General features: G+C 40.6%; 1 long non-coding RNA gene across 1 annotated transcript in view; it reads left to right on the top strand.

Moving 5' to 3' along the window:
- Positions 1–24,050, top strand: part of LOC139740643 (uncharacterized) — a 151,723-nt gene that overhangs the window by 82,454 nt on the left and 45,219 nt on the right. Inside the window, exon 3 of the long non-coding RNA XR_011711577.1 lies at positions 18,671–18,839. This is a non-coding gene — a long non-coding RNA (uncharacterized lncRNA). The remainder of the gene's footprint in view (positions 1–18,670; positions 18,840–24,050) is intronic.

Below are 24,050 nucleotides of genomic sequence, written 5' to 3'. Positions count from 1 at the left end.
CGAGTAATCAACATCAAACACGGTTCAGTATAGATTTTATTGTAACTTAAATTCACTAGCGCAGCCACGTCTTCAACTACAATCCAACTCACATAGGAAATTAACAACTGAAAGGGTTCGTAGATCCTATCTGATACCCAAAGTATACACACACTCCATTTTGTGAGACGTGCACACTTTATTTTGTCTAATATCTTTATGCACTTAGTCATGGGTTTCCTTGACGTTCTTTTTTGATTGTTTTTTTATAGGAAAGAGCCAAAAGTGTGTGGGGGAGGGGGGAGGGGCAGCTACAGCAGGTTCAGACCCCCCCCCCTTCCAGGTTCCACGGCCATTGGATTGGATTTCACCGTCATTCTGCATTGCATTCACGTCATTGTGTTTATCAAGTCCCCTGCATGAATAATTTCCTCTGATATGTTGCGGTGAAATGATCCGCGCAGCATTGCTTTCATGTATCATGTGACATGGCGTACAATCAAAAAATGTATAATTATCATGACTATTTCTGATCCGTTACCCTGCGAATTGGCGTCTTTTTTCTCGCCTTCTTTGATAAACCGTTCCCCATCCCACTGGGCAGCGTCAAGAAATCGTACCCCACAGTGTACCCCCTCGCTGTGCCCCATGGCACGGCGAAGACTATATCTTCCTGTGTTCATTTCTCGTTAGCATAACACAAAGAGGCAAAAGCTATGCCATATTTTTCCCAGCGGGAATTCATAATTTTGCCCAATCGATGGCAAGCCTGACCTCTGTCCCTATTCAGCCCGAAGAAGAAGAAAAAAACGTTCATTGGTTTTACATACTTTGCTTTGACGACATCGAAAAGGATTTCCACATGATAGGTGCCCCGGGGATAGGTGTACGGAGACTTTCTCTTTGCTATTTTGAGGGCGCAGAAACCTGTTGATGTAAGCAGTATCACCACTGCTTGTTTTTATTCCGTAGATTTTCAGCTTTAATCAGATCTCTCTATCCTTTGAAGCATGATGATAGTTGGCGTAATTTGATGTATCAGTTTGAGGCTTTGTGTTATTCTATATAGGAGGGACGATTCTTGCTCTCATATATCGCTCCATAGCATGTTTGGATGCACCATTTCATGAGAGCATGAGTTGTGACTCTCTCACACACGGGACCTCCATTTCAATGTCCTATCCAAAGGACAGAGTGTTTTGCCTCTTACTAGAGGGGACGGTATGATTACACACAACATTTCTCAGTGGGACCCGGGTATCGAACCAGGGTCCTTTGGATCGTATTGTGGCGCAGACGCGCTACCGACTGAGCTACAATATGTAACTCACCGCCCCTTCGCTAATGTCAACGTTAAGAATAATGTTTTTATGTTACGCATCATGGCATCCGAAGTGTTCTTACAAATTATGTTTCATTTTAGGACATTGCCTTCCGATTCTTAAAAATGGGTGGAAAGTCCACGATTTTGGTGTATCTGAACGTTCGGCTTTCACTGTAACAACTCACTTGTGAAGTCTGTTTGCGTGGACCTGGCAGATATAGAGTTACCCCAACTCCTTTTTCTTATCGGCAAAAACAAAAATCACTAGATCACGTCACTAAATTGAATGCCTCCTCCCCCCCCCCCCCCCCCCCCCCCGCCGGCACACCTGTTCATTCTTCACAATTATAGCAATGTGTGTCATGGTGTGTTCTTGTTTCTCCTTAAAAGTTACTTTTGTAAATCTGGGTCGACGAAAGCATAATGTCCGGCATGTGAGTGACGGCTCCTGGATTGGCTATGGTTGGGGTAAAATATCTGCTAGGCCCGCTTACCCGACCGGTATAGCCAGAACGGGCTGCGCTGTTCATTTTGGTTCGATTTTTCGATGCCCACTTGATTTGGCACGCGCGGGAGTATTGGTCTTGTGTTGGGTTACGGCGTTCCGCCAGGGGTCTGTTGATTTGGTTCCGAGGTCCCAATCTCATCAGAGCTTCCACGGCTTTCCGTACACGGACCAATCTATGGGGATGCTCAGAGTTGTCGAGGGTTAAGGGTCTTAGAGGAAGAGTTTTGGAGGCTATGTATACCTGATCAAACAAGGCAAAGCAAAATATGTAAATTCCTACAAGCAATTGTCATGAAAGTTCCACTAGTAAAGAAACTTATTCAAAGTTTATTCAAACTTACTCCGGTCCCTGGTTTGAGTCCTGTGCCTGCAGTGGTTGTTCCCCCTGGGAAAGGCACTTTGTGCTCATTGCCTAGGCCTCGGAAGGTGTTTAATTCCAGCTGTCGGTATAAGGTGCTTGCTTACAATCATCCAATGCTTTCTTAGCGGCCACAAGCAAATAAAATCAAATAAATTCTAATCAATTTGTTGCAATATAAATCTGGTAACATTAATCATATTCACAACGTAAAACAGTAGGCCCTGCTAATGCTGTCATAATGTCAGCTTGAGTCTCTTCAGTTACGGAAAGCAATATTTTTACTGCTGGTCATCCATTTAACATGTCAGCTTGCGTCAGCGAGCTGGGGAATATCCTTAGAATCTGAGGTTCAATCTTAAATTGACAACATTAATGAATGCTCAAAGAAAGTTTGACGTTGCTGCATTGTGTCCATGCATCATGCAATGTAAAGGAACAAACCGGATATAACCTATTCTGGGGAGGGGGGAGGGGTGGTGGCGGGATACGAGCTATCTAAAGGCATTTTGAGTATTAAAGTCTGACGTCCAAAATTCAGCGCGGGAAAAGTGCATTCCGTGTGCAAGCTGTGAGTGTCATTTTGCATGCTGTCTGCTTCCCTTCTTCATACACGATTTGTTCCGATGGGTTGTTTGTTTGGTTTTTGTTTGGTTTTTCAAGACTCTGCACACGTCGTTACGGGAAATCTGGCCAGTTTTGGCATTCTATTCGTACCTGTCTCCTCAGATTATTACAGCGGCTCTTCGTTCCGAATCAGTCTTATCATTCGGGTGTTTAGCAGCCTCAGCTCTAACCAACCATGCTAATGAAGAAGTCTACAGCTCGTCAATATGCTGAAGGAGACTAACCACGAACGCTCAGGTGTTCCCCACCCTTCCACTCGATAAGGAGAGAGTCTTGGAAATTGATGATCAATAATGTCTGACTGCAGAAGGTAGGAATGATTTAGGCTGTCGCTGTGAGTGAGCAGAGGATTTGAGAAGTATTCTGGTTATTGGAAATGCAAAGTTTGGTTTCGCGACGGACTTAACGGTGTAAATTCCGAGACAGAAGCGGACTCGTTCGCACGAACATTATTGCATTCAAAGTTCATCGCACTGTAGTGCAGCGAGAGGTGAAAATAGAATAGAGTGTTGCCACAAATCGTTCGCTTATGCTCCACGAAAGATTTTATCAAACATCGAAAAATACCGCGAACCAAAGTATCTGCTTTCTGTTTGTTATAAAACTTTCTGTCAGAATGGTAGGAAATGGAAAATGCATTACTCTAATCAGCTCAGCGGATGGTACAAGACTAACTTGATTCATTATTGAAAATTTCTCCGTGCCTGTAAGAAAAAGAACCCAAGAAAAGTTTTTAATGATAACGAGATATGCAATGGGCGATAAAATGCAAACTAGAATTCAAGTATTGACACAAATTAAACTAGAAAAGGCTGAATAAAACATCTAGCACTAGGCTCCCAGGCTATTGAAAGAGAAAATTGTGCATGTATATAGTTATACTGCATACATAAATATATATATATATATATATATATATATATATATATATATATATATATATATACATTATATCAGTAACTTGTAATATCAAACCAGCCAATTAGGAAAACACAGTAGTTATAACTTTTGTAGAATACTACTTTTTTTTGTTAATGTTGTTGTTGTTTTCTTGTTGGGGTATGGGGCATTTCTTCTTCTTCTTCTTCTTCTTCTTCTTTTTTTTTTTTTTGGGGGGGGGTGTTCTTTATATCAGTGTTCGGACATTGACTTGAAAGTATTCATCCTATAATCCTAGGAACTCACATGCTGCCCTTCTTTCGGTCTACATAGGTCTGTGCGATTGTGAAATTGTAGGAAGTAGGTGTGTCAGCGAGCGTAGGTGAGAAGTGTGCGTGAGTGTGTGAGTGTGTGGATGTGTGAGTGTATAGACAAAATATCGCACTTTCATGCTACACTTGCTAATATCGTTATTGTGTCGGGTAGTTAAAGTCTCGGAGGAACGTGAACAGCATTGTTGCGATGGTGTGAGAGGGGTGAGAAGTAGAGCGTGGATGTTGGTTCGAGAGCGGGATGAAATGTAAGAAACTTTGTAGCACTTGTCTCATTTTCGAAAAGCACCGAGAGGAAGCGAGTTTTTGCCATTCACATTTTAAAGGACGGTGTGAAAAAAATCGTTCGAGTTTTGCGAACGCGTGCCATTCGCAAGATGCGTAGGTTATGCTTTATCAAATCAGTTGGATATGCACGCACCGAGAAGGCCGAGGTAGGCTATTTCATACTTGCCATATTATAGTTAAACTCTTAGTTCAGAAAATTTGTCGTTCATACAGTTCACTTTCAAACAACTTGGATGATGTTACAGCACGATCATTTTACATGGAATTGTAATATTGTAACACAACACAGCGCTCCTTCCGCGTAGACCGCAAAGAGGAAGATACTAGCATCATATTTCAAATGTGAAGTGGTTCTCAATCATCAGCGGAAACACGGTTGCCAGTTCACACTCAAGAAAGAGAAGAGTTTAGACAGTACTCAGAATTTCGCGCTGGAGAGCAGACGGTCGCGAGGGTGAGATGAAAAGTGTTTGCGCGGGAAACGGAGGGTGACAAAACATGATGTCCCGTATCGCATGGCTGTTGACAATTGGCGATAAATTCGCGTCGCAGGATATTAAAAGGGGCACGTTCCCTTGTTCATCAAAGTACTCTTCAATCGTTTCCCTTGTTTGATATCTATGATTAATTCAGTGCAATAACTGTTATGCTACTCTCCCAAAGGATACTTGAGATGTCTGTTCTGTTAATGTGATTTTGCAGAAAATGCATTCTTCCATTGAACTCTATATTAGCGCCGTGGAATTTGAACCTCCTCTTATTTCACACAGTTTAAGGTGTCGTTGATGATGAGTTGAGAGAGAGGAGAGAGAGAGGCAGAATGAAGAGTATTTTCTCCATGGAAGCAGTTAAACGGGCTAACATAATAACTGGTCGTGCTGACTTGAAAGAAAAATTGCAGGTAGGGTTGTAATATTCTAAATTGTGTGAGAGTAATGTTTAATTTCCCGAAGTTATGTCTACCTTTCAATAAAAAAGGATCCAGTCTTAAACTCGAACTCCAAACGCTCCTTAACATTGCTCTACTTTTCAATACAAAAAGTTGAATGCCATATATTTTAATCGTAGAAACAAAAAAGAATGAGATAATGTGACTCCTTGTACCACACTTGTTGCATTTCCTTCTTTAGTTACTCTCAATGAAATGTATGGGGTTTTTTTTTCTGAGGTAAAAAAGACACCATAGACTACAAAATGGATTGGACAATTAACAATTTTTTAAACCCATTACATAGTATTACGTTCTGATTTTATTTTGAGCTGAAACGTGAATATTTCTCTCCAGAGAGTTGGCAGATTATAATCTTGCTGGTCTCACTCGCTCTCTCCTACTGAAAGAAAAGGTGTATGAGAAACAGTATGAAACACAAAGCATCTGTTTTCAAGAACACGAAATATCTCTTCTATCTCTCTTTCTATCTATCTACTTGTGTTTCTCTCACGCTTAAGTGGAGCAAAATGGGATAAAATTGGTCTCACGAAAGACATACGACATCTAAGATAAGACTAGTCTTCCTTCTTCTCCGCCTCTCTCTTGTTCATTTTGTGATAGTTACACATTTTGGTGAGAGGTATTATACCCAAGTGTCGAATTTCAGATTATAAACATACTTAAAAGAATTTGCCTTTAGCGCCAGTGTTCCTGGTACTTTGCCATTCTGGTCATCACTTTGGTAAATTTGGTGAAACTGTGCTGCTAGTACCAAAGTAAAATAGATTAATGGGATTGATTCCTTTTTGAGGTGCATATCGGCCCCTCCTACTACAGCCTTTAAAAACGTTAGAGAGACCTTGGGCCTGTCACATACGCTTACCTGTATTATCAATGTTCACATTATTTGTATGTATTCGCATTTACAAACGGCTAAGACGTAAGACAGAGAGTTTGCCACGTTAAGTCAGGATATGGCGCGCGGAAAACATCCCACGTGATTAAACGATTCTGAATATTCTCTAGACAAGAAGCCCATTCTCTATAAAGGGGATTACATCGCTTTTAGCAAGGATGGACGTAACGTCCTTCTTGCTTCGAAACGGACACGTATCGCTGTCGGCATTTTGAAAGGCTCTCTCCCAAGTACATCGCCTGTATTGCTTACATCAGCCCCTGCTCGCATAGTCATATATTACATTTTGACCTCCAAGAAGATGACTTATTGATTGGATTCGTCTAGCGTGCACCTCTCGTACGGATTCTCCTATACCTGTCAGATGTAATACGTCAATATCTACCTTAGATTTCAAAGGGGTTGATGTATTGGCAACACGGCTCATCGAAGAGACGGATAAACTTCCTATACGCTTTTGCTGGGAATTACATCGAAAGTTCGAGCGAGCCTACATTTTCATGTTTCCACTCCTATGAATTGTTTGCAAAAACAAAAACAAAAAACAAAGGCAATGGGAGGGGGAGATAGCAAGAAAATCCGCTATTTTGTCGCTCGGGAAAATTCTCAAAAATATTCCTTTTTGCGGTTTATATTTCGTGCTCACAATAATCCCAGAGCACAATAGGTAGGATTGGGTAAGCCACTGAAACATAGACGGTCGCATTTTAGCTATATGGCTTATTTTCCAAACTTATTCCTTTCCGCTGTAATGCTCACATTTTGTCTTTGTAATAAGTCTCCCCCAATTTGTACACATTTTCCCAGGGTCTCATGTAGAGTATTAAGGAAAGAGGTAGAAGCTCCGAGAGTGGAGGATGCTGTTTTTTTATGGAAAGACTATTCTATGGTTGTCTTTCCGTCTTCTCAGACGAAAAAGGAAAGAAATAGTGTCCAAGGCATAGTTGGCAGTATACAATAGGCTATTTTGTTGAAGTATGGTAATTCAGAGCTTACACAAAATCTTACGAACGGGGAAAAACAAAACATGACGTATGAGTGGTGTGGCAAACAGCAGCAGAGGGACAAGTTTGTTCGTACGTCTCTCGTCATCGCTGGACAAATCAGTCAATTTGGAGATGTTGAGGTGCAAGTCTTGGTATTTTGGTTCCTTTTGAGGGACTCGGGATGGCCACGTATAGCCCAATATGACAGGACGGGGCCATGAGGTAAACAAATCGATTACCCGCAGTGATTGAGCCACACCATTCCCGAGTTTGAGTCCATAATTGAGAAAGTACACACCTCGGCCATGCTGTGTGCTCTGCGTGCTTCCAGTGAGCTGGGGAAGAGTTTAAAGCGGGTGTAATCGGTCACTGTTCGGCTGCACAACTGCCTCCAGAGGAGAGCGTTGGTGTGGTTTGAAGGCTCTGGATAGATTAGCTAGTGCCTCCCAGTATAGGAGTGTCGAGGGAAGTATTCTGGGAATCCCATTTAAAACCAACATAGTGCAGTGTTCCGACGACCCATTTATAGGTCACTCACTTAACCTGGGGAGAGTAAACGTGTCCGGTTACGCACTCGTCCGTATAGAGACTCGCGGCGAGCGGCTAAACTTATCCCTGCTATACTCGTGCGGCACCAGACGCCAGCACGATTCTTGAGCCAGAGGACCCGCCGCTGCTCTTGTGCCTTAAAGGCACAATTCACACCAGGCGATAATTCAGTCCATGAATACAAAAAGCAATGTAAAATTTGTCTCCTCCGCTCCCCCCCCTCTCTCTCTCTCTCTCTCCTTTATCCCCTGTGTCAAGTAGGGATGTATGACTTTCACTTGTGGCACACGCCGACACCCAAAAGGATAAAATACAGTTAGACGTTCATAGTAACATCATGTATTTGATAAACATATAGACAGATATAGTATGTGGATAATGATTATAGGTATCAAATTAATCATACAAACATATACACACGCAAGTATATATCTTTTATATAAATATCATACATATGTATATTTTATATATATACATAAATATGCGTATATGCCTGTGCTATATAAATCACCCTGGAATAAAGAAATTCGGCTAGCTATCGTTCTAGTGAGTGTACTCATAGACAAACAGCTGAGGATAAACATTACTAACTTTTTGTTGTAAAACATAAATCTGAGAGTGCGAAACACACACACACACACACACACACACAAATACAAACACATACCATGCACGCACTCGAATAAGCACTGCACTCCATGACGCAAGTAGGTCTGCGCAGGGGAAAAAAAAAATTGTGATCTTGCCTCCTTCACACTCCATGGTTTGTTGAAGCGCCCTCAATTCGATTTCTGTTTTAACAGCAGCTGCGTTCAAGCTATCTTCTACAGGTTATTGCTTTCATCAAGATTCTTGCAGGACTGAGGGAGCCACTACTGGGACGCTTTATGAATCCGTGGCTGCTGTGGGATCAATACTTTACAAACATGTCACAGAACACAGTTTGTACACAACACATAACATAACTATCAGATTCCCTTTGATATAAAGGTGAAATTTCATGCCTTTGTATACGTGGATTGTTAATGTGTGAATGTTGAAACCAAGTTTCATCAACTGTACATCGAAATATTTCGCATCCAGCTTGCACATTCTGTGAAAGCGAACATTCACGACTCATCCATATCAAAGCTCATTCGAAGTAGACTTGCATTGTATGCAGCGATCCCGACCCCTTCTAGGAAAGACCGAGACTTTGGTTGTATCGTGGTCGGATCGTAGGAACAGATTGCTGTTTTAATTCATTTTCAATATTGCGTGCATTATCTAACATAAAAAAGCACACGAGCTAACAATTTCTCCAACGAGTCAACCTTCCCACTGCGGACACTCGGAAAGAGCAACATGGCGTCGCTTTCGTCATCAACGTGATGTCATACCAGATTTGTCTATTAGTGAGGGAAGCGCGGCACATAATACGCTCCGGCACTCCGATACTGGCGGTCTTCCGTCCAGGCGAGCGGCTTCTTTGATAGGCACGTCCGAAACGGTCACGGAACCCATCCGCTCTGAACCTGTACTCACACACGTGACTCTCTCGACCTGTGAAGCAAAGCGAGGAGACACGATACAAAGAGAGGTGACAAAAAAAGTCCGAGAATCTAAAGAACACTTAGGAAGAGTTATAGATAGATAGATAGATAGATAGATAGATAGATAGATAAGTAGATAAATAGATAAATAAATAGATAGATAGATAGATCGATCGATCGATCGATAGATAGATAGATAGATAAATAGATAAATAGATAGATAGATAGATAGATAGATAGATAGATAGATAAATAGTTTAGATAGATAGATAGATAGATAGATAGATAGATAGATAGATAGTTTGGATAGATAGATAGATAGGTGGATGGATAGGTAGGTGGGTAGGTAGGTAGGTAATTAGGTAGATAGATAGATAGATAGATAGATAGATAGAAAGATAGATAGATAGATTTATAGACAGATAGACAGGTAGATTGATATATAAGTAGGTAGATATATAGGTAGGTAGGTATATAGGTAGATAGATAGATACATAGATAGATAGATAGATTGTAGATAGATAGATAGATAGATAGATAGATAGATTTATAGACAGATAGATAGATAGACAGGTAGATTGATAGATAGAGTTAGAGAGAGAAGAGTTAATGACACAGAGACGAATTTGGAAATGGCGAAAAAAAAATCCTGAATCAGAAAACAAAGCCGCTTTTCTCCACTGTAATTTGCCTTGGTAACTGGTAACGTTTCCAAAGTTTAACTTTAACTGTATATTGTCAAATTTTCAAGTTATCTGTGTTTGCCATCAAGTAGAAACATAAGAATCCAACCAAACGACTACCTAGCTTTTCTACTTCTAGGCGGGCTTTGGTAGAATTTTGTGCATTAGTACAGGCACACAAACACACACATCATATACATATCACATATGATATATGCAATATTATACATCAGCATCACGCTTCAGCTTTAACTTCTTCGTCAGACCGAAATGAAAGGAGAGTATGGGTGTCCTTCTCGTGCCACTGGTTTATGAACCACCTCGAGAAATATCTCCATCCATAAAATCCGTCTCATTTCAAAAGCATGGTCCTGCCCGGGTGGTTGGAATTCAATACGACGCATTACCTGATAACAACCTGTATAACAATTTTAATATACATAGACAAAAATCATTGGAACTTGCTTCATTTCCACCACATTATCTATCCCAAATTATTCTAAAAGAAGGAAGATAATGCTCTTCATCTTATTTTAGAATGTAAAATGATCGAGCGGTCGTCGACAATGTACGGTGGCCGCAAGTAGCACAGTACAAATCACAGTGAGGGCGTTCTGCCCTTACTTGCATTTCACTGAGCCACTTTATCGGTATATGATTATCTACAATGAAACCTGTTTAAAAAAAGGTCACCAAAAGAAAGGTCGTCGTCTTTGGCAGGTTGCCCCCCCCCCCCATATTATGTTCGTGAAAATGCAATTGGAATCAAATTTTGTAAATCTATTATCATATTTAGACATTCGACGTCTTTTAAGTTTTAATTCCAAATGAATGATATTGTAATGATATTAACAGTATTAATGATGGCAATGAAAATAATATCAAGCAAAGTGATGGTAGTTCTGTAATTACTGACAATTGCCATTATATTTGTAGTGGAAATGAAAGCATTCATGGTGACAGATATAAAGTTAACATTTAAAACGATGATAATGATAAAGGGGAACATTAAACGGTTTTCAGGACAGATGGTCGGTATAAACAGGTCATCTTTTGAATAGGTTTCATTGTATTCCACTTAACCTCGCTTGAATCCAATGTTTGCCACTATAATTTCTTTAGCCTTATACTTGACAAATCTAATCGTAAAATGCCCGAGGCATAGATCTCTCCGTCATTGACAGATATTATCTAGTTTTACATGTACAGACCTATCTTGGTAGATTTCTCGTCGTTGACAGACACTGCGTCTTTTCAATCTTCTTTTTATCTACTTTGGAAGATACACATATACCTTCTGGTTTTATGTCCCTTTTTTCAGGATATTCGAAAAGCGACTAATTTCCTAAAATAAACAAAAGTATTGAAAACTGTCGTAATTCGTTGTTATGATCTCCCATTCTGATTCTTATCGTAAACGTTGGTCATTAATGGTAGAAAAAGCCTAAATTGCATATTTATTTACATCTATTACGGTCCAGTAAAGCTCTCAATCATCTGTGATTAATGCACGGGCGACTGTTGGAGGCTTTGCGATAAACTAAAAGTGGGTCTGACCGTTAGACTACCAGTTGACAGTCACAGACATTCATTTCAACGGAATCCGTCAATGGAGGTACATCATCCACTGCTCAGGTTTCCGTTCGAGTCGCGTCAAACGGTCCGCAGCCCTCCCTCCGATGACTCAACGCGGCGGCCGCAAGTTCATTTCCATTCCTCCGTCCCCCAGCGTCCGTCCCGATGAACAGCACAGGAGAAACAAATATTTCGCCATCCGACCACCAGCGAGAAAACATCGTCCGCAAACTCGCTCTCCTTTCGCCTGTAGCTTTACATCCAATCTCGCCCGTGCGTCTCGTAGGCCCTGTCGTCTCTTGTTACTCGGACAGGCGTGCCTTCGTGCCATACAGTTCTCACCAGATCTTTGTTGTCATCCGGACTGTTAGGACTGCGAGCTCCGCTGAGACATGGTGATTTTCTCGTCAGCGCTAGATGACGACTTTTAATCTCAATGTCTAATCACTGACAGGAAGCTCATTCGTATTTTCTTCTCATTGGTAAGACCATTTGTCCCTTGTTTGTTCTGCTGACCGTTATGCTAAGAAAAAGAAAATACCGGTTGCACATTCGGGAAAGAGAATGATAACTGTTTTTAATGAGACTGCGGGTATTCCGTTAAAAGTAGTTGGAATTGCATTAGGATCCATCATGATTATGAGGATGTTCTGTATGTATATTCTGCATTATGGATTTTTTAATCGGCATTTTTGTTTTACTCCTGATATGAAATCTTGTTGTTTAAGATGCCATATTTGATAATGGCAGGAGAAATTGTATGCAAAGAAAATTGCCATCATCAGTTGTCTAGGTTCTTGTTAGTGCATAATGCATCTGGAGTTTCTAACGTGATGAATCAATGTTTAATGACTTGCCCCTTCAGAAACGCATTTTCTTACTGGACCATAATTGGGGACGGATGCACGTTGTTATTTTAGTACAGCTAATTCAGAATACGTCACTTAGAGCCCTGTACCTTCATGGCATCCATCTGTTCGGTTATGTCCTGCACCGTCTGGCCCTAATGATATCATGTTTACATGCCGTAACCTAGATATCAACGGTAGGCATTAATATCATGAGGAGAAAGGTAGAAAGGTTCTACCCAGATAAGTCTACTCCGTCCTAATCTTGAGCATGACACATTAGATGAGCGTGTGTTTTGCCTTATCAGGCCTCAAACGATGCATCGCTCTACTATATTAATTCCTCGTCTACGCTTTTATTTTTGTCTGCTTTTGTGCGCCGCAAACACGCCAATCTTAGCGGCATTATTTAACAGCATTTCCAGCTTTAAAAAAATCCAAACCTTAGTGCATCGTGCCTACATGCTACCACAATCTCTTACATTGAAGGAAGATAGGGTCATGAAAACGAAATTGCGATTGATAATGAAAATGAAATGTTGACAAAAACAACAACTAATGATGCGATTGCTTAAATTTTCTCCGTAAGTGTAAGCACTCTCACCGAGACTTTTATTTTCAATTCCCTTTAGCATGTCAGTGAGTGTTTATTGCAGTACTTTTCTGGAAAAAAAAAATGAAATGAACTGGAATATTCTAGTGATTTGCCACACTTCTATTCCATTGCAGAGCGATGTTAACTAAGAAGCAAATCGAAAAAAAGGTATACCACCATGATGATATTGTGCTGAGTGATGCCTTTATTGTGACAAATTACTTGTTACAACTTTAAAATGCCTGGAGTTTATTCATTTCCAAAGTACCTGACACCGTAGTCACCGAGGCACTTTTTTTAAAACTTGGCCACAAGAATGTTTAATAAATGCAAAACAGCTTAACTGCCATTTTCAAACATTTGAAAGTGAATCCAACATCAGATACAGCTAAATCAAACCATTCCAGTGATACCATTCTAGTGATTAATCGTGATTATACGATTTCCTACTATCCGAACACGTCGATCCCGAGCTGTTAAGTTAATGTGTGTGTGTGTATGTGTGTGTGTGTGTGTGTGTTTGACTAAGGTTTCTGAATATTCCATAGAAAAACAGCAATAGCTGAGAAATGAATGTAAGTTTTAAAAACGATCTAATCATCTTGGAATTTTAGTATCACTTTATCAATCAAGAGATCTACGAATGAAGCACGCCGATGAGCTTGTGTATGAGACCTTCCATTGCATAACTTGTGTGCCTGCATTCTGTAAAAGGAAAAGTTTACAGTTAATTATCCGGGTTTTTTTCATCGCAAGAGTTTGGATGAAGTTGATATCTCAGCAGATTGTGCAAACTAAAGCTTTACTTTTACATCTCATGGACCTTGGATATAACACGCGAGTATGGGCAAGTCTTGACAAAGTGCTTGAAACGTTATTACGTCTCGAGTTGTAGCTAATTAGAAATGAAAACGTTATCCTAACTACTTTGGTATCTGCTACGTACGTGCCTTTGGTCACGTCGTCTGCCTCCCCCATTCGTGCCTGTCGTGACAAAACACTGGTAATTACCCCTGCTGTCCGCTCAACCAATCCCCACGCTTCCGTCCGTCTTAAGCACTAAAGGATGGACCCTTGAAGTCTCAAGGGCCACTTGTTTCCAGGGGCATCTCACTGAGCAAGAACTCAATGTTTATAATGACTGGACAAGGAAAAAAGCACACCCTAAGATCAAGAGCTAGGTGTGATAGTGAGAGAGGAGGGTTGTGGTCGAGATTTCAGATTGTAACACCCATTTTTTTTTTCTGAGAAGTGTTTGTCTTTACGCAGGATTCGTCTGTGAAAACTGTCAGTGTTCAGTTTGCCGGTTCCGTGTGGACAGAGAAAAATTCCAATATCGGTGCATGTGTGTAGTTTCATCTTATCGCGTCAGCATTGTTTGCATCTGAGCTGTCATACCTTTCCCTCTACCTGTGTTTGATTTTCAAGGCAGGAAAAAAACACACAAGCTCATTTCCTGTCAAGACATTCCGGAATAACATGCAGGACATTTTTGTTCCCAGGAGAACTTGAAAGTTAATGATACTGAAAACGTAGCATTTCGAGGCACGAACCCCCCCCCCCCCCCAGGGGAAATGTTAAATTCTATAAGCACTTGATATAAAAAAGAAATCTCTAAAGCTGTTAACGGTGTGAACGTTTTTTTTTCTAATTCGAAGATTTGTTCTGAACAACTTTAGACAAACAATATAACCGCTGTTGAGTCAGATATTGATATGACGATGACAGAGCAAGATGGAGCCACGCCGAAAGAACAAGGCTGACTCTCACCAAGGTTACCAAGCAAAGTCTCTTTGCCCTGCCATCTTAACCACGCACACCCCTTCCCCCTTCCCCATCACCTGCACCCCCTTAAGAATGAGTAAGGTAAGATCCTCTTGCGGTAGCTTGCTATTTGCTGTTAAAACAGCATGGAAGACGGGCGGTGGTCTTAACAATGTTATAGGTGGAGAGTTAACGTTTGCACGGAGACACAGCTGTGCATTTTAGAGGGCGCCGAGATATTTTCATTTGCGTTCCACCGTGAATTCCGGTAACGTTAACACACACGTGTGAACACGCGGTCCAATGCGCAAACACGATTATTCACACATACATTCCCACACACACATACAAATACACACACACACGCGCGCACACACACACACACACACACACACATTTCTTACTTAATATCTTTCTCTCTCTCTCTCACCGTACACTGAAGAAAAAAATCCTTAACAAGAATGATATTGTTCGTGACAAAAGATTGTCTCGTATAATCAGGAATACCTAATAACCAAAAGACAAAATGAACAAATACAAAGAAACAAAACATGATTTCAACCCCCAACCAGTTTCTCTTTACAGTTTATAGTTTTCGATAAACTTTTCCGTTCCTCAGTAACAAAGTGGTACAACGATAAGAATTTTTGCATAAAATTTTTACTCTGCGCTTTCATGGTAACATGAGTCAGATTCATTGAATTTCAAGCGGTTGGGTTTTTTGACACCAAAAAACTGCTAACCTCGTTGACTTTCAATAAACGAGTATATCTTTTCTTTTCAGAATGGCAAAGAGGGTATCGTTTTGCCATAGATGCATTCCAAATGCAATGCAGCTTTCGAATATTCATACAGTAATGAAAGACGATATTCAACACAGATATGATATGACAGCGAAGCAGACAAGCACGCTAATTGAATTATGCGTACATCGGTTTGTCTCCTCTGTAAAACTGAATGAAGACTGACCGTTTCTCTCCGCGCGCTACACTTCGGCACAAGAATCAATTTTGTGAATTACTTTTCATTGTCATTCGAATCAGCCTGTCCTTATTCCGTGCACGTATGTATTTCAAGCTGACGTGCTTAATCCGATTTGGCACCATTCTATCCAATCCCCCAAATGGCTCAATTAGAAGATTGGCTGCATTAGCCAGCATACTTTCATTCCCGCAAGGAAAATATGGGAGCTCAATATCAACGGAAGACCGAGTATTCCAGACAATTTACTACTTTACAATGTGAAAGATAGTAGTATCATCATGGTCGAATCTTTCCCTTATTTTGCAATAATTTCAAGCCAGGCAGCACGTTTGTTTTCATTTCCCTTGCAAATATACTTAAAAATGTCATTTATTCCATTTTCTTTTCCATGAGCATTCGTGCCTTATCTTTGTGTGCCTCATCATAACATTCATCGATCCTTATGATTTGATCGGTTGGACAGAGATAAGGAATACCCGACGTGCTTGGACTCTTATGATCTTAACAGAACTTTGATCGAGTTAAACTGCTCACGCGGATAGCAATTTGAAGACCATCACAACGCAAGCGATTGGCAAGGATGGTGACTCTGTAAACGTATCAGAACAAAACAATACCTATGTGCGTACGGATTCAAAGTATTATCATAAGAGCATTTCATCTTCTAGACAAGTCATCAGAATCAACTGCTGTAACATTGATAACCACCTCTTCACAGTAACTCACCTGTTGTGAGTTTTGGTACATTTTCAGTCATGCACATGTGTCCTTTTTTATTCTCTTCATCCATGCGATTCCGTAAAGGGGATGGCTAGTAACTGATCGGTGGGAATCAGTGGGAATGCTGGAGGATGATTGTTCCAATCCTTGTGGGATTCATTTAAGAGTACATTATATATCTATTGTTGTGTGAAAATTATTTGCTTCAGAATGGTCTCATATTCAAGTAATGTGCAGTTTAATGTTTCCAGGTTAGCGTGAGTGGTCAGTGACGGGGCATTAATCTGCACATTACTTGAATATGAGACCGTTGTGAAGCAAATAATTTTCACACAACAGTAGATATATAATGAACTCTTAAATGAATCCCACAAGGATTGGAACAATCATCTCCCAGCATTCCCACTGATTCCCACTGATCGGTTACTAGCCATCCCCTTTAACTGACTCCACGCAGGGATCCGGAAAATTTACTTTTGTAGACTGGAATGATCAGTGGATCGAACTCGAAATGACCAAAGTATTGCAAATTTCTGGGTGAGACTATTTGCGCAATATTGGCTCGGCGTCGAGTTCGCTGAGAACAGCTAAATTTCTTTCCTTCTTTCTTCCGTCCTTCCGTCCTTCCTTCCTTCCTTTCTTTCTTTCTTTCTTTTTGGTAACAATATGAATAAGATCCTGGGGAATCGTCTAAGGGTCCACATCCCAAAAGCTCTCGGCTTGGTTTATCAGCTTTCTTCAGAATCCTTCATGTGTCACATCAAGATAAAGTCACTGATCAGATAATTCCCCTAACTAACGGCAACTTAGAAGTTTTCCACACATATCTGTCTTTCTAGATTTTCTAAATCTGCTTGGGCTGTTACGATCCTTCGTAACTCTACGTCGTATGTCCTTTCTGCAATCATTCTTGTGTCATTCGGTCCTTTACCAAGAAATGAGCAACTGGAAATTGATCAAATTTCTCCCGGCCAAAAGAGAGGTTGACTGTAGTCCTGGTTTTACCAACTACCCATTTTGTTTCATCAGGGATGAAAAGTGATATCTTTCAGATCGTCTTCACACAGTAATAACTGGCAAACTACTCCTCGTTGGAACGTTGTTGATATCCTAACCGTTTGCATCTATACAGCTGCTGCCAAGAATGGAAAGTGGGAAACATGTGTTACCGTTACGAAACGGTAACCTCTTTATATACTCAGTTCTGTGTATGTTTTCGTCGATTATTTACTATCAATAAGAAAACAGAAAAAAAGACTGTTTTGTCTCACTTACAGACGCTGAATATACAGCAAAAGAGTCATATGGTGGGTATAAAAGCAAAGAGAGGAAACAAGGATATAAACGACTGGGCATGCTCATTAACATTTCGTTATATACCCCAACTTTGCTGATTGTTGTTGAAAATTTTCTTCGCAGTTCTCCCTCGATTTTCCCCCACAGACTCTGACTTTTAGTTCAGGAAACATGCCTCATGAAATGGATAACAAAAACTATGCATACAACCGTCAGAAGCGGATCTAGAGGGGGGGGGGGGGGGTGGGGGTTGCAACCCCCCCCCCCCAAACAAAAAAAAAAAAAAAAAAATCCGGGGACCATTTTTTTTTAATCTTATCTTTTTTTAAACTTGTAATTTTATTTTTTTCTATTCATGTATTGCACATGGCAATGACCTCTATACCAAAAATAGTGGTGTTTTAGATGCAAGAAAACGCAATTTTCACACACAGATTTTCAAAGATTCTCCCTACTGTGGGAGGGGGGACACCCCCTCCCCCCCCCCCCCCTCGCTCGCTCCGCTCGCTCGGGCTCGGTCGCTCCGCTCCCTCGCATACCGCCCCAACCCCCCCCCCCTTTATAAAAAGCTAGATCCGCCCCTGACCATATAATTTGAATGAAACTTGAGGAATACATGTTGACTTATAGGGATGAAATGATAACATTGAAAGAAACTTTGATTTTCTGAAGCTTCGTAGTATAAGAGTGAAAAAACAACAACAACAAGGATGATGCTTTAGCATTCTTGGTCCCAAGTCTGTTTGATACCTAGAAGGCGTGCAATGTTGAGTGACAGTCTCGATATGCCATGATATACCACTGAAAATGAGAATCTTGCCGATCCAAACCACTCATTCACAGAGCCGCTTTTATGCCTCTCACATTTTACTCAGCGAGACTTTGACATTCACTGAGACAGCGCCGCAGATTCAACATTTACTCTTCTCAGAATGAGACATATTACCACTTTTGCCTATTCTCTTTCTCTTTTTACTCCCGCTCCGTCTTTTCCAGCTCTCTAGCAACCTCTCGATGCAGCGATAGGGAGCCATTCCAAACCGGAAATTAAAGCTTGGGACGACGGGAACGCCGGTCGTAAAGTTCAACTCGGTTGGATAAATCCATACTCTTGAATCGCCTGCAGATGATATACGAAAATAGCGCTCCTTTTTTCGTCAACTTGGTAAGTCAACAAATGACGCTCTTAAGTGTCGACACTCGAATTTCGTCACTTCCGCAATGCGTGACACCCCGCCCTTCTTCACTGTTACTTTTCCTGCGGCTTTCAATCGATCCATAATCGACCCCTCCCCTGAATCCCGATATTGAACAACCCCGTCACGAATTGTCGTACAGAAAAAGTATGTCATCACTGGAATATAAATAACTTTCTAAATCCACCTGTTACACGTCCCTTGCCGATAGCAGTGCGGGAATCGGCTAAATTTGACTCTTGCGAAGAGTGTGTTTGTGGTGTTGTCATCTCTAAGGAGCTTACTAAAATGAAGCTTTCGGGGATTTCTTCTTCTGTTTTATTTTGTTTAGTTTTTAGGCGACTTTTCCCTCTAAATATAACCGAAATTTGATATCATTCATGAAATTCCGAGCACATTTTCGGCATCAGCCTACTCAAGCAAATCTGAGATTTATAAAGGAAGTTATGACGGCTGACTCTCGATTAATTTCTAAATGCAGCGTTCTCTAGGTATGTCGAGTGTTCCGGTATTGTGATTATGACGTCACTATGCTGAGACTCGAGCTGTTTTGCAAGTGGATGTCACATGTTTTATATTTTTACAAAATAATAATAGTTTCTTGTAATTATTGGTGCGATATATGACAGAACTTTTGATCTCAGCCTCTTCATGTCAAACGAAGTATATTTCTTCCACCATTCCTGAGAAGAGGAAATTCATTTTGAACTAAAACGTCATGGTCATATGTGACCAAGTTAAGTTAGAGGTTTCTGAAAAAAAAGAACTATGCATAAACATATATACTGACATTCAAGTTGTGTTTTTTTTTCATTGTTCAATTTTCTTTCACTATGATGTAAATCCACACACAGTGTATTTAGATATTGTATGCACGTTTGTATTTTGTGTACATAAAACCCAGAGTACAACACTGCACAGTCCTTTATAAAGGGCTACTTGATTATGTTGGGGAGATTTCCCCCCTCCATCAATGGCGTGTTTGTGAGTGCACGTCACGTGTTGGGTATCTCAGATTGAATACCAGGATATTTCGTGCCAACTGAGTCGCAACAAGGAAAATTGACAGAGAAGGATAGAAAGGATGGAGAGAGCAGGCCAGAAGAAGTGATGGGGGAGGGGTTCCTATAGCGACGGATATCTGAGGTAAATCCGAAACATTTTCGCGCTCTGACTTGATCGATGCAGATGTGTTGCTCGTCTCTGAAAGGCGAAAGCTGCCGTGGTCGCCATGTAGACGCTATCCATCACCAAATGTATACAAGCGTGTGACCAGGTAGTATATAGTACATGTTGCTAAGACCTCTCCGCCCCTTCTTTCAGCACTCAGCGCTGACACGGCGCACAACTTCCTCGTCACTGAGCAACAGATTGACAAATAGATAGCTAATACACTGCTTCAAGACAACTATTCATGCCGAGTAAATTTGGCTGGCTTCTTTGGCCGTAACCAGATGAGATAAGACTCGTTGCAGCTTTCAGTGATGTTTCCGGATAGAAATCGAAGGATGGGCAGCGGCAGCATGTCCTGAAGATTTGACAGCTGAGTTTTGTTCATTTCAGTTCATTTCATTTCATTTCATTTCATTTCATTTCATTTCATTTCATTTCATTTCATTTCATTTCATTTCATTTCATTTCATTTCATTTCATTTCATTTCATTTCATTTCATTTCATTTCCGACGAAAGTATACAATATGACAATTGCATATAAACAAGTAAAGTACAATGTTACTTGTACATATCCAAATGAGATTTAAATGCACGTCATTTGTTTACAATAAGACAAATAACATACTTTAGATGAAGAAATGCATGGACAAAATGTAACTGAATCATAACAAAGAAAAAGTCGGAAATGGAGGGGACTGTTAAAAAGCCAAGCTTGCAGAATGCAGTTCCCTCCTGAGTAGTAAATTGTAGTAGTAATCAAACGAAACGATTTGACATATTTCTCGTGAAGTAGAACATGTTGAGTGAATAGAAATAGAGAGACATGTTCTTTGGTTGATTATTTGTTGAACCAAATAAGTGAAATTTAGGCTTGGAGAGACGGGGGAGGGATGGAGAGAGAGAAATCACAGGAGTAAAAAGAATATTGGTACAGTGTGTGAAGAACCTTCTCACTCTATCCGCTTGATCGCACCACTCGCGTCGAGGTCCAGGGTATGGTGTTCTCAAAGTGCAAAAACACCTCTCAGGTTGTATCTAGATCATTTATATAAGAGTCAGCTTGCGAGCAACTGGTGCTTGCGATGAAAGAGTCATACTGATTCATAAATGTTGTGTAACAATGCACTATTTCTGTTTTAAGTTAACCATTTTTTGATAGCTTGGATGATTTCGGTGAACCTGTAGTGGATTGATGGTTTCTTTTTCGGATGTCAAAGTAACTGACGCAGTGAACAAGAAAATCCAAAAGGAGCATCACTTATTTTCATCACTATTTTCAGCAGACTTCCTTTCATGTTTATGAATGTGACCAAAGGGTCTATTTGTTGCATCTTGAGCTAAGGTTTACCGAGACTTGAGTGCGCTCCGAGTTTGTCCTTTTGACAATCTAAGTTCATTTTCCTGGTTTCGTCAACCACTTTAACCCTCCCTTTTAACAAGGAAATGGTGTGGATTCGATGAGGAAGGACGAAAATTAATCACCGATTGCTTTCCTGCGAGAAATATCACAAGCGCCCCCGAGACTTCATTTCTCCATGGTGGCTCCAAGTGAAGGCTGTAAAATGAATCACAACTTAGAATCAGATTAAACATCAGCACCGCATCGATCTAACTCGGCCTCGAACATTAATCAAACGAATATGATCTCGAACGGCCCGGCGAGTCCTCCGGTACAGTGCTCCGGACGAGTGTGTATAAGGGCAGCATCGAAGATGACGCTGTCAGCGAAATCTCGTTACCGTACCGCTGCGGGTCATTATTATCTTACGCGGCCCCGAGAACTGGGGTAATAGCCTTTTAAGTCATCTTCCTGGTGTGCTGGTAGTTGCCGCTACAATGTCGTCATCACAAATGAATGGAAGGCACATACAGGTACGTGTCTCAATGAATTTACCAATGGCTGTAAGACAACACGTTCTTTGTCGCGATAATAACACTTCAAAGGATGCAGCACGTTCGCTATTCTTTAAAGAATTCATCAAACTCTATCAAAGAAAATGAGAACATCAGATTCTCTATCTATACTGAATAGAACTGTGACATCACTAGGATGTGTAAAAATTTCAACTACGAACCTTTAAGAGGGCATGTTCAGGAGTAACCCCCCCCCCCCACACCCACATACACACACATACGAACACACACACAAACATCACCACTTCCACCATCATTACCATCACCACCTCCCGGCATATTCCGAACGTACTCGTTTCGCAGAAACCCGCTTCATCAATGCAACGAATTATCTACTAATGAATTGGTGATAACATTTTGTTCTGAAAAGAGATACGATAATGAGAGTGGCTGTCGTTTTCATTGCCCCAATTTCCTCTATTTCTATAAAGAATTGAGAAAATTGTAGAATAGTTCATTTTCTTCGTTATTTCCTGCTTGGTTTCATTTTGTTGTTGTCATGAATACCACATACTTTCGCCAGGACGTAGCTTAAATTCTCAGTGATTGTCCCGAGTTAATCACAAGACGCAATGTGTGCAAACTCTGGCACGCTGTGACGAATTGGATTCCAACTTCAATTTCTAGTCTTTGCAGTGACAGTTTTGGCCAAAAAAAAGAGATAATGGTTTGAATGAAGAGGATGGACAGAACAATAGACCAGATCAGTAAAATTTGAATAATTTGGACAGATTCTAAAAACATTGCAACCATATCTCATCAACATGTCAGTTAAAATGATGCCCAAAGATTAGGTCTCGATAGCTTTAGCCATTACCTAACTCCTAACTTCTTGCGTATTAACTCCCAGTAGCTTCAATGAACTGTCTATAGAATCAGAGTTTGAATCTCTAAAAAGAGAAAGTTTGCAGGCAATGTTAGGAATCCCAAATATGTGATCAGCATCTTTGGTTTAACCCTTGACATTGTAAATGTCTTCGAAGAAAACATAATATACCCTTATCGCTTATCGTAAAAATGAATCTTGAACTCCATTTTCGGTAGGTATTATTGCAGCATTGCATGGGACAGATGAATCCAAACTCTTTGTGCGAATTCACATCAAGTCTTTGACAGTTAATCGCCAAGATAGCACATTGCCATGTGAATTTGATTTCTGCTCACAGAGGCTCAAGTGTCTTGTAGCAGATAAAGTTGTGGATGTTTAAACAGGATATCAATGATTCGCATCTTAACGTGTCTCGTTTTCACATCCTTGGGCCCTCTTTGCGTGGTGTTAAATAATAGTACTTGGAAATGCTTGGGTAGCTATAGAACTGCACTCGGAAGTCGCACGCAGACCTCCGCCAAGCAGCTCGTTTCTTCCGATAGTAAAAATCAATTTGTATATCATCATGATATGGTAAACAAAAGAGGGATGGCAATGCTGAGTAATCCATAAGTAATCTATTGTGGAGTTATGTACACTGAAAATGGCCCTATTTCCCAATCACAAAGAATCCTTCAAAAATTTAAAACAAATCAATGACTAGAGACGGTGATCCGAATTATTTACCAAAATGTAATCATCTGTTCTTGCTGTCACGATCAACTTTTCCTGAAAGTTTCAATCAAATTCGTTGATAATCATCCATTTTCTTTTTCCAGCGAACAGACAGACAAGCAAACCAACGCCGGCAGAAAGATAACCTCCTTGGCGGAGGTATAGGCACGTAATCATGCACTGTCATCCAAATTATGGTAGTCGTACCTATCGGTAAAGTGAGTTACTGATGTAATTATCGTTGTTGATTTTGTAATAATTGCCAGCATTGTAATAATAATTATTATTTTTATTATTAATATCGTCATCCCCTACACTCTATAACTTTTTCCAGGATTGTTGCACTTACATGACTCTCAGGATGACCTTGTGAAATGGCAACCTGACCACGATCATTTTTAAAGCTAGACGGAGATCACTTAACAGACCTAACCCATGGATACGGCAGGAAATGGATGGAAGAGGAGGGAAGCGGAATTAATGTTAATTTGTGCATCCGAATGTCCGAATTAGTGTTAAAAGGCCGTTATTACGGCTCAGTGCGGACAG

The sequence above is a fragment of the Diadema antillarum genome, unplaced genomic scaffold (assembly GCF_040938485.1).
Source record: "Diadema antillarum isolate AM-2024a unplaced genomic scaffold, OU_Dant_1.0 scf00000030, whole genome shotgun sequence".
In the NCBI taxonomy this organism is placed as follows: Eukaryota; Metazoa; Echinodermata; class Echinoidea; order Diadematoida; family Diadematidae; genus Diadema; species Diadema antillarum.
This window is presented reverse-complemented; position numbering and strand designations above follow the sequence as displayed.